General features: G+C 47.6%; 1 long non-coding RNA gene across 1 annotated transcript; it reads left to right on the top strand.

The window, feature by feature from the left end:
• The first annotated feature begins 1,130 nt into the window (after positions 1 to 1,130).
• Positions 1,131 to 4,138, top strand: LOC149122047 (uncharacterized). Its single transcript, XR_016221037.1, has 2 exons — positions 1,131 to 3,747; positions 3,784 to 4,138. It is a non-coding gene; the product is annotated as an uncharacterized LOC149122047 (long non-coding RNA).
• The last annotated feature ends 6,260 nt before the right edge of the window (positions 4,139 to 10,398 follow it).

Below are 10,398 nucleotides of genomic sequence, written 5' to 3' on the forward strand. Positions count from 1 at the left end.
GCTGCAGGTTCACACTGTTAAGTGTGCATTCAGTTCGTTGTCACGTCCGTGGCTGTTTCCCCAGAATGCATTCAGCTGTGATACTGGGACGCTCTGCGGGCCTGGGGAGGGGGGAGTCAGTCGCATTTCCTGCCAGCTCTTTGGGAACCTTCTCTGCAAGGCTGTCCCCAGAGATGACCTTGAGGTGTGTCAGGGTGAAATGAAAACTGTATGAAGATGCTACATGGTTGGCTATTCCAAGCCTTTTTGGAGCTAGCAGCCCTTAGTAAAGGAGGCAGAAGGCTGTGTTCAAATGGGGATTTTTGTTCTTAACAGCTGCATAGCTTTGGGCAGACCAGCCCGCTCTGAGCAGAAGAGGCCAAAGGAAAACCACAGCCCCAAAAAGCTGTGCAGGCTCTCTTACCCACCCTACCCACCTCTGATCTGCTTTCCCTTCTCCTGGCTGTGTTTATTTGCAAGTCAGAAGCTTCCTAAGGGCAGACAGGGTGTAGGGAATGACAGACCCGCAGAGCCTACATCCCCACCCCCCCAAGGGAGTTCAAGGTTTCCAAGGTCACGACCCAGGGCTGACTGCACTGCAGGGTTGGCTAGCAGCTGACTCTGGGTGTAAGGTGAAGGCCCCATGAAAGGGGTCTTAGGACATGAGTCAGGCTTTTCTAAGCCTGTGCCAGAGAAATTGGCAGGGCATGGGCGGCTGATGGACGTGGGCGGAGCTAATATAAATGTGGGGAAAAGTCTGGATTCATTATTGAGGACCTTGACTGCCTCTGTCAGGGGAGCACTTTGTACCTGCAGCAGAGGTGCTGGCCAGGGTTTCTGTCTTAAGGATGGCACAATCACAACTGACTCCTCTCTTTCTTTTTCTTCTGAAGTAACTTTATGCTTACGAAAACCAGACAGTGGATTCCTGTATACACTCCACCGGTGTTCCCAAATATTAACACCTTACATAACTTCACGGGAGTTGGGAAAGCCAAGTAACTGACATTAGTACAATACTATTGGAAAGTCGCAGGTCTGCCTGGGACATTGCCAGGATTGTCCTGCTCATGACCTCAAGAGCTGCGTTTTGCGTGGGAACACCACAGAAGTGCTATTGTGCCCTTCCCACTGCACCCCTCCAGGACACTGTGTCCCACATGAGCCCTGGAACACGATGTCTGTCACATTTCTTCACTATACAATCACTGTTTTTTTTTTTTTTTTCTTCTTCTGTGATTAATACAAGTGCATGGCTTCACAGACTTTTTTGCATGAAAATGTACCTTTTAATTCCATTTTCCACAATCTTTTTGAAATACACCTGTAAGTACATTATGCAAATATCTTGTTTAGCATCACACTTTCACCAGTTTGAGCATTCATTTGGCTCTTTATTTGCAACATTCATTCCCACTGCATTCTCTGGTGGGCGATTTTCTATTTCCATAATTTCTTCTACATTTATTAGTTGGAATTCAACTGTAAAGAACTCTCTTCTCTCCATATATGGGCTCCCTTGTCTATTTCAGCCTTATGGGAAGTTAGTTTGCCAGTTATAATCTATTCCTAACATTGTTTTTTGGTCAAACTGTCCCAGATAAGGCCAGGTAAGACGGTTCCTGTCTGTCTGAGTTATCCCCACTTTGAGTGCTTCTTTCCTTTCTGATACTCAGCACTCATCCTGTCATTCCCCAGCTTCCATCCTGGACTCAGCCATGGCTCCAAGGAAGCCTGCTTCCTCTCGGAAATCCAGACCTGGGCTGTCCCGGCTCTAGGCCCTTTCAGCAGACAGAGCTGGAGAATGAGGCTTCGTAAAATGGATATTCTAGGATGGAGAAAATAAATATGCTTGGTTTCTGTCACAGAAACCACAGCAAGGAAAGGGAAAAGTGTCGCTCCCCGTCTTCATGGGGGAACGACACTAAACCCTGCCTAGGCTTCATATCCGAGTCACGGCACCATTATGTCGCTCCCCCTCTTCGTGGAGGAACGACACAGGACCCTGCGCTGTTCTTTCGTCTGCTCGGCCCTCCCCGGGTTTGCTGCTGGTTCTTCCCGGGTTGGCTACTATCCCTTCCACCTCCGTGGAAGGGCAGTTCCCCCTGGCCGCATTCCCCACTTCCGCAGGGGAGCGGCACACCGCCGGCCGGCTTTCTTCGGGGGCTGCACGGGTTCCCTTAGATGTTCCCCATAGATGTTCCTGGTGCATGCCGTCTCTCTCCTCCTTTATAGTCCTCCTCCACCAATCCCAACTCGGCTGAGTACGCTGCTCTCCAATCAGGAGCAAGTCCTACAGTTAATTGGTTGAACTGGAGGCAGCTGTGCGGAAGCTGTTTACTTCTCTCCCAGCGCCATATTGTGGGAGAGCAGATGCATAGAATAAGTCCCAATTCGAGTAACTTAGTCTAGTCCGGATTGCTCCCCACAGATCCCCCTTTCTTTTTATTTTTTGGCGTTGATACGCGCCTGTCTTCGGTGTCCCACGGCACACACTCTGCTCTACTTGCTAGCGTTGCCACAGGCTCTTACAAGTCCTATCAATCAGGACAACCGAATCCGGGTCCTCTCTTCGCCATTGTGAGGAGGTTTTTAGGCGCTGATGCGTGCCTGTGTTCGGTGCCCTGCAGTGCATGCTCTACTCTGCTAGAACTGCCTGCAGGTGTTTACAAAACCTATCAGGCAAACCGAATCCAAGCCTTCTCATTGCCGTATTGTGGGGGAGACTTATTAGTGTTGGTTCGTGCCTATCTTCGGTGACCTGCAGCTCATACTCTGGTCGAGCTTTGCTGGCGCTTACCGCCTTAAATCAGGCAGACCGAATCCAAGCCTTCTAATTGGCATGTTGAGGGGAGGCCTTATTTCTCTCTATTTCTCTATCTCCGGGCATTCCTATTTCTCCCATTTTACTTCTATCTTCCAGCATTCCTATTTCTCTTTTACTTCACTTCCAAACTTCTGTTTCTCTTATCCCTGCGGCTTTCCGGCACCTCGCCCCGCCGGCGGGTTCCCGGCTCTGCGCCGCTTCAGCCCGCGCGCCTCTCTGCGCGGCTTCCCGGCTTTGCGCGGTCCGCGGTCTCCACGCTTAACCCTTTCGCGTCTGAACCACGGCCTACGCCAGCGTTCCCTATCTATTCACGCCCCGTGCTCTCTCTGCACGCGGCGGCTTCCGCGAGTAACACAGCGTAGCTTGCGTCTCCGCCACTAGGATTCAATCTAAGTTCCCCGGGCTAGCCTGGCGAATTCAACCCAGCGTACGTCTCCGCCCCACGATCTGGCTTCCCGTCCTTTGCTCCCCGGGCTAATCAGACGGATCCCAATCTGGCTTACGTCTCAGCTTCTGGTTTCAACTTTTCGCCCCCTATTCCCGGGCTAACTTGAGAACCCCAAAGTGGCTTTCGTTTCCGCCTTGGCCTGCCCCCCGCGGCTTCAATTTCCCTAACATTTTTCTCTACCCGGTATGTTTCCCCAAGTTTTCTTCCAACAATATTCCTCCCTTATTTCTCCTGGCCTCTCCCCACAGTCCGCGTCCGAGTCTGTTTGTTCTAGCTTTCACTTTCGCTTTCGACCTTAGAGATTTCTCCCAGCTTCCCCCCGTAGTCCGTATCCGAGTCTATGCCTAGGCTTTCAATAGCTTCTTCCGGCACCTTTTTCGTCCGGCTTTTCCCTAGGCTGTTTGCTAGTCTCTCTCTCCGATATTTTCCCTAGTTCTTCCCGTTTCTTCCCTCCTAAGTTTGCTATCCGTCCTAGGTTTCCTATCCAAGCTAGGTTTCCTATCCGTCCTAAGTTTCCTGTCCGAGTTAGGTTTCCTATCCGAGTCACGGCACCATTATGTCGCTCCCCGTCTTCATGGGGGAACGACACTAAACCCTGCCTAGGCTTCATATCCGAGTCACGGCACCATTATGTCGCTCCCCCTCTTCGTGGAGGAACGACACAGGACCCTGCGCTGTTCTTTCGTCTGCTCGGCCCTCCCCGGGTTTGCTGCTGGTTCTTCCCGGGTTGGCTACTATCCCTTCCACCTCCGTGGAAGGGCAGTTCCCCCTGGCCGCATTCCCCACTTCCGCAGGGGAGCGGCACACCGCCGGCCGGCTTTCTTCGGGGGCTGCACGGGTTCCCTTAGATGTTCCCCATAGATGTTCCTGGTGCATGCCGTCTCTCTCCTCCTTTATAGTCCTCCTCCGCCAATCCCAACTCGGCTGAGTACGCTGCTCTCCAATCAGGAGCAAGTCCTACAGTTAATTGGTTGAACTGGAGGCAGCTGTGCGGAAGCTGTTTACTTCTCTCCCAGCGCCATATTGTGGGAGAGCAGATGCATAGAATAAGTCCCAATTCGAGTAACTTAGTCTAGTCCGGATTGCTCCCCACAAAAAGGATAAAGTGAACCCTGCTATGTTGGATTAGACTCAGAGATACAAGACGGTAAAAAAAAAAAAAAAAAAAGATTTATTTATTTATTTAAAATGCAGAGTTACAGAGAAAGAGGAAGAGAGGGGGAGGAGGGGGGAGAGAGAGAGAGAGAGAGAGAGAGAGAGAGAGAGAGACGCTTTCATATGTTAGTTCACTCCTCAAATGGCTGCAACAGCCAGGGCTGGGCCAGACTGAAGCCAGAAGCCAGGAACTCCACTTGGGTTTCTCACATGGGTGGCCTGGGCCAAAGCACTTGGGCCATCATCTGCTGCTTTTCCCAAGCACATTAGCAGAGAGCTGAATTGGAAGTAGAGCAGCCGGAACTCAAACCCATGCTTATATGAGACTAGCTTTGCAGGTGGCAGCTTGACCTGTTGTACCACAACTCTAGCACAAGATTTTTAATATACATACGGATATAAATACACTCTACTGGGGCCGGCACTGTGGCGCAGCAGATTAACGCCCTAGCCTAAAGTGCCGGCATCCCACATGGGCGCCGGTTCGAGACCTGGCTGCTCCACTTCTGATCTAGCTCTCTGCTATCCAGCTCTCCCTGTGCCCTGGGAAAGCAATAAGAAGATGGCCGAAGTCCTTGGGCCCCAGCACCCGCGTGGGAGACCTGGAAAAAGCTCCTGGCTTCGGATTGGCACAATTCTAGCTGTTGCAGCCAGTTGGGGAGTGAACCATCGAATGGAAGACCTCTCTCTTTCTCTGCTTCTCCTCTCTCTGTGTAACTCTGTCTTTCAAATAAATAAATAAATCTTTAAAAATAAATAAATAAATAAAAACACTCTACCAATTCCAAGCCTAAGTATACATGCAAAATAGAATTAAAAGTATGAGTTTGTTTTGGTTCAAAAAACTTTTCTGTGGGTTCAGTGCTGTGGTGTAGCAGGTAAAGCCACCACCGGCAGCACCAGCTCCCCATATGGGTGCCCGTTCAAGTCCTGGCTGTTTCACTTTTGATCCAGCTCCTTGCTAATGGCCTTGGAAAAGCAGCAGAAGATGGCCCAAGTGCTTGGACCCCTGCCACCCACATGGGAGACCTGCATGGAATTCCAGGCTCCTGGCTTTGGCGTGGCACAGCCTAGGCCATTGTGGCCTCTTGAGGAGTGAAGCAGCAGATGATCTCTTTCTATCTCTCTCTGTCACTCTACCTTTCAAATAACTAAGTCTCAGAAAAAAAAATGAATGTTTATAACTGCACTATCATAATAGATCTTTTTTTAATAAAAAGATTTATTTATTTATTGGAAAGGCAGAGTTACAGAGAGGCAGAGGCAGTGAAACAGAAAGGTCTTCCACCCTCTGGTTCACTCCCAAAATGGCCACAATGGCCGGAGTTGGGCTGATCCGAAGCCAGGAGCCAGGAGCTTCTTCCTGGTCCCCTACGTGGGTGCAGGGGTGCAAACACTTGGCCCATCTTCCACTGCTTTCCCAGGCACAGCAGAAAGCTGGAAGGAAGTGGAGCAGCCGGACTTGAACCAGCGGCCATGTGGGATGCCGGCACTGTAGGTGGCGGCTTTACCCACCATAATAGTTCTAAACTAGAAACGATCTAAATTCCCACCAACAGCAGATTATGTAATGAATGATTCACCACTACATACAACATTATGGATGCAAGTATAATTAATGAAAGACTTTCACAAAAAAAATCTATAATTCAACTTTTTAAAAAAGATGTATTTATTTGAAAGGCAGGATGGGGAATGGGAGGATGCAGTGGGGGTGGGGGTGGGGGAGAGAGAGAGAGAGAGATCTTCCACCTACTGGTGCACCCTCCAAATGGCCACAGCAGCGACTTCTGGGCCAGGCTGAAGCCAGGAGCCAAGAATTTCATCCTGGCTGCCTTCCCAGGTGTATCAGCAGGAAGCTGGATGGGAAGTGGAGTATCCAGGACTCAAACTGGCACTCCAATATGGGATGTGGGTGTCCCAAGTGTTGGCTTAACCTGCCGTATCATAGCACCAGACACTGCTGGTTCCTTTGGTGAATTTAGTTCTTTAAATGTATATATGTTATACTTCAGTAAAAAGTTTTTTAAAAATTCATTAAACCTCAGTATTTAAACCTGTCTTTAAACCTCAGTGTTATCTTCATTTTAACTCAGTGCTATAGCAACTGCTTAACTGCATAGGACCAACCTTTATCATTATTTTTAATTAACTATTTATTTATTTGAGAGGGAGGGAGGGAGAGGGAGGAAGGAGGGAGGGAGAGAGAAACTCCATCCACTGGCTCACTCCCTAGTGCCTTTGATGGCTGGGGCAAAAGCCGGGAGCTGGGAGTGCAATCTTGGTCTTCCACATGAATGGCAGGAACCCAACCTCCTGAGCCATCACCGCCCCCTCCCAGGGCCTGCGTTTAGCAGGAACGCTGCGGTCAGCATGGAGGCGGGCATTGGACCCAGGCACTCAGGTCTGAGACACTGGGCGTCCTAACCAATGACTTACCCGGGAGCCCAAAGGCCTGACCCAGGACTGACCTTTAGCCCACCCTGTTTCTGAGCCTTCCTTGATTATACCACATACCTTTGATATTACTCTTCCAGGCCTGTATCTTTAACTCAGTCCTGCCTGCTGCTATAAGGTGAGAAGGGATTATTTTAGCTCCACCTAAGAAGGGTACACAGGTGTAGGAGAGGAGAGCAACCTACCCCCAAGGCTACTGCATGCAGACAAGGTCAAATAATTGAACTGCTGAAAGTTAATGCCAGTTCCCAGTTATTGCCTTCCACGTAATCTTGGTCTTCTATGTATTTTCAACCATGGTTAAGGGAAAGAATTAAACCCTGATGCCCAGGGCTTCCCTTGTTTATACAGAACTGATGTCTATTCTATGCATTAAAATTTTTTTAAAAGTAAAATTATGACTCTCAAACAGATATAAAACAAACTGAAGTAGCCCCCTGACAGTAGGGACTCCATTTTGGAGTCCTTGAGACTCCAACACCCCCCTCACCGTGAGACTCTGGTCTGAAACTATGGTTTCAAATAGTCAAACAATAGCAGTACACTATATCACCCTTGGCAGAGCACAAAAACCCCCTAGCATGATTGCTCAAGCTTACAAGCACAAAAAGTTGCCCCTGGGTTACCTGGGTTCATAATGAAGATGTGATTTGTGTGTGTCTTACATTAATGTCAAGTCCTAATTGCTAATTGTAAGATTGTAACTGGTATTGTCAAGATTATGATAAATATTAATTTCACTTAGGCTTTAGGTTATGTTGACCCCAGTAACCATATACTCTTTTGATTTTATGTACTCTCTTTTGATCTTAGCAATTGTGTATAGCAACCGTGCATAGCAACCGTGTATTCCCCCCTTCCCGGTTTTGCGGTTTTTGCCTTTATAAACCCTAACCTTTGGTTATTCGGGGCTGCTCTGTTCATGATGATCAGACAGCCCCAGCATGCTGGATAATCAATAAAACTTCCCCGTGCTGTTTGCATAAGAGACATGTCTCTTGGTGACGTTTTTCAGGTGGTCTACTCTAACAAAACATGTGCTAAGGATTTAATTTCAATGAATCAATGAGGGAACCAGGCAGATCATAACTAACTCAAAAGGGAAGTAAAAAAAAGTGGGAATTCATATGAAGCAAAGGAATGTTGAAACCAATGTACACATGGAGCCCAAGCCAGCTTCTTTCAGAGTAGGGCCAGGAAGTCAATAGAAGCTCCACTGGTGAGGACAGAAGGGATGTGTCTAGAGACAAGAATTATTTTGCATTTCTTTTTTTTTTTTTTTTTTTGACAGGCAGAGTGGACAGTGAGAGAGAGAGACAGAGAGAAAGGTCTTCCTTTTGCCGTTGGTTCACCCTCCAATGGCCGCCGCGGCCGGCACACCGCGCTGATCCGATGGCAGGAGCCAGGAGCCAGGTGCTTTTCCTGGTCTCCCATGGGGTGCAGGGCCCAAGCACCTGGGCCATCCTCCACTGCACTCCCTGGCCACAGCAGAGAGCTGGCCTGGAAGAGGGGCAACAGGGACAGAATCCGGCGCCCTGCCCGGGACTAGAACCTGGTGTGCCGGCTCCACCAGGCTGAGGATTAGCCTAGTGAGTCAAGGCGCCGGCCTATTTTGCATTTCTATCAGCTACTTTCCCAAGGCATCAGGAGATAGGGTGTGCTGCAGACAATGCTTAGTTGGCCACAGAAAGCAAGTTTGTCCTACAGTTTCTTCTTTTGATCAAAACTAATTTTATTTATTCCTGTGAAATTCATCAATGGTAACACCAAGTAAACCTAATTATTTCTGGCACCTCTCTTTCTATGGGGATTCAGTATCAAAGCTTTCTGGATTTCCAGTGGACTTCCTAGGAAAGCTATCCTTGAAATTTTATTTAATATTTAGGATTGATTTTGGGAGAGCAATAATCCAAAACCAACAGGGCATTTGAACACTTACATTAGGATCATAGGTACTTGTGAGAAATGATATTTGTCTACTCATTTGAAAGGGAAAAATAAAACAATTAAAAATAAATCCAGAGAGTAACATGAGTGGAATGAACTTCAGCTGTCTCCTAATTTAAAAATCTTGTTTTCTTAAATCAAATAATCAGCTGCATAATAAAATCAACACAAAGGCCAGAAAATTATTCTGGTGAAACAGGATCTTTGCTCTCTAGGCAGATTACATAGGAAAAAAAACTAACTCTTTTTGTAGTAAGTGGAGACAGTAAACAGTTAACCAAGGAAACAAGGCTCTCCATATTAGGCAAACTTTTCTAAGATATTTAACACATTTCATAATATCAAAATTCAGGGTATATTTTATGTGTATTTTATATATAGTAATATTTTATATGATAAAATACATCATGTAATAAAAACAAATTTTTATAAGATTTTTAACATATTCCATAGTGGTTAACACACTTTACATCAGATATTATAAAGCATAGCAAACTTTATCTTAAGTATTTCATTATGCCCTTTCATATCCTACAACTTGTACTTTAAGGCCGATCTCAAGGGGCCCATTAGGTGAGAGCTAATTTCATACTACTGCTGAGATGTGTTCATGGCAATTCATTCACTGTTGCTATTTTCAAATGAATCATTAAACAAGCTTTTAAAAATGTTCTCAGTTTCAATTCTTAAAATATTTAAAAGATTTGAAAGATTTGCTTGTTAATTATTTGAAAAGTGGAGTTATGAAGAAAGAGAGAGAGAGAGAGAGAGAGAGATCCATTTTCCATTCACAGGTTAACTCCCCAAATGGCTGCAAAGCACAGGGCTGGACCAGGCCAAAGCCTGCAACGTGGGAGCCTGGAACTCCACTAGGGTCTCCCATGTGGGTGGCAGGGGCCCAAGGACTTGGGCCACCTTCTTCCACTTTCCCAGGTGGATCGTCAGCTTGGAAGTGGAGCAGCTGGGTCTGCAGCCAGAGCTCAAACGGGATGGCAGTGTTGAAGGCGGCAGCTTAAGGCCCCTCAATTTCAACTTCTAAAGAGTAATTAACAACAATGATAATCATAGAAAGAGCTGCCCTTCATGTTTGAAGAATGTAGAGGGGTTTCATCAAACAAACCAATCCTCAGGTCTGCTGACCCATCAGTGGACCCCAGGGTAAGAACCTTTGCTTTAGAACTTCTAAATATGGAGGCCGAGTTAGCTTGCTGCAAGCTAACTGGCTTCACCCCACTCCGTGCTGCCCCATGGAGGACTTAGTCCGCCCACTCCTGGGCACACCGCTTTGGCTGCCCCGCCACCTCCAGGCTTAGCAGCCTCCTATTCTCCACCTTGATCTTATTTGAAGATACCTGGTGTCTGTTTCACCTTCCCTAAAGGTCAACGTCCGTTTACTGACTTGCCCCACTAAGTCTGGATAGACACACCTGGTGGGCAGTTACAACTGACCTGCTCAGTCCAATCTCCCCCATAGTGACAGAGCCCGGGTGGGGTGGGGGAATGTCACACATATCTGCTCAGGGGAAAGGCCTGATCATGCCCAGCCGGAGGCCCTCAGTGCCACTGATGCCTGCTAGCCATAGCA

The sequence above is a fragment of the Oryctolagus cuniculus genome, chromosome 15 (assembly GCF_051225735.1).
Source record: "Oryctolagus cuniculus isolate XC-2025 breed Fujian yellow rabbit chromosome 15, ASM5122573v1, whole genome shotgun sequence".
NCBI classification, from domain to species: Eukaryota; Metazoa; Chordata; class Mammalia; order Lagomorpha; family Leporidae; genus Oryctolagus; species Oryctolagus cuniculus.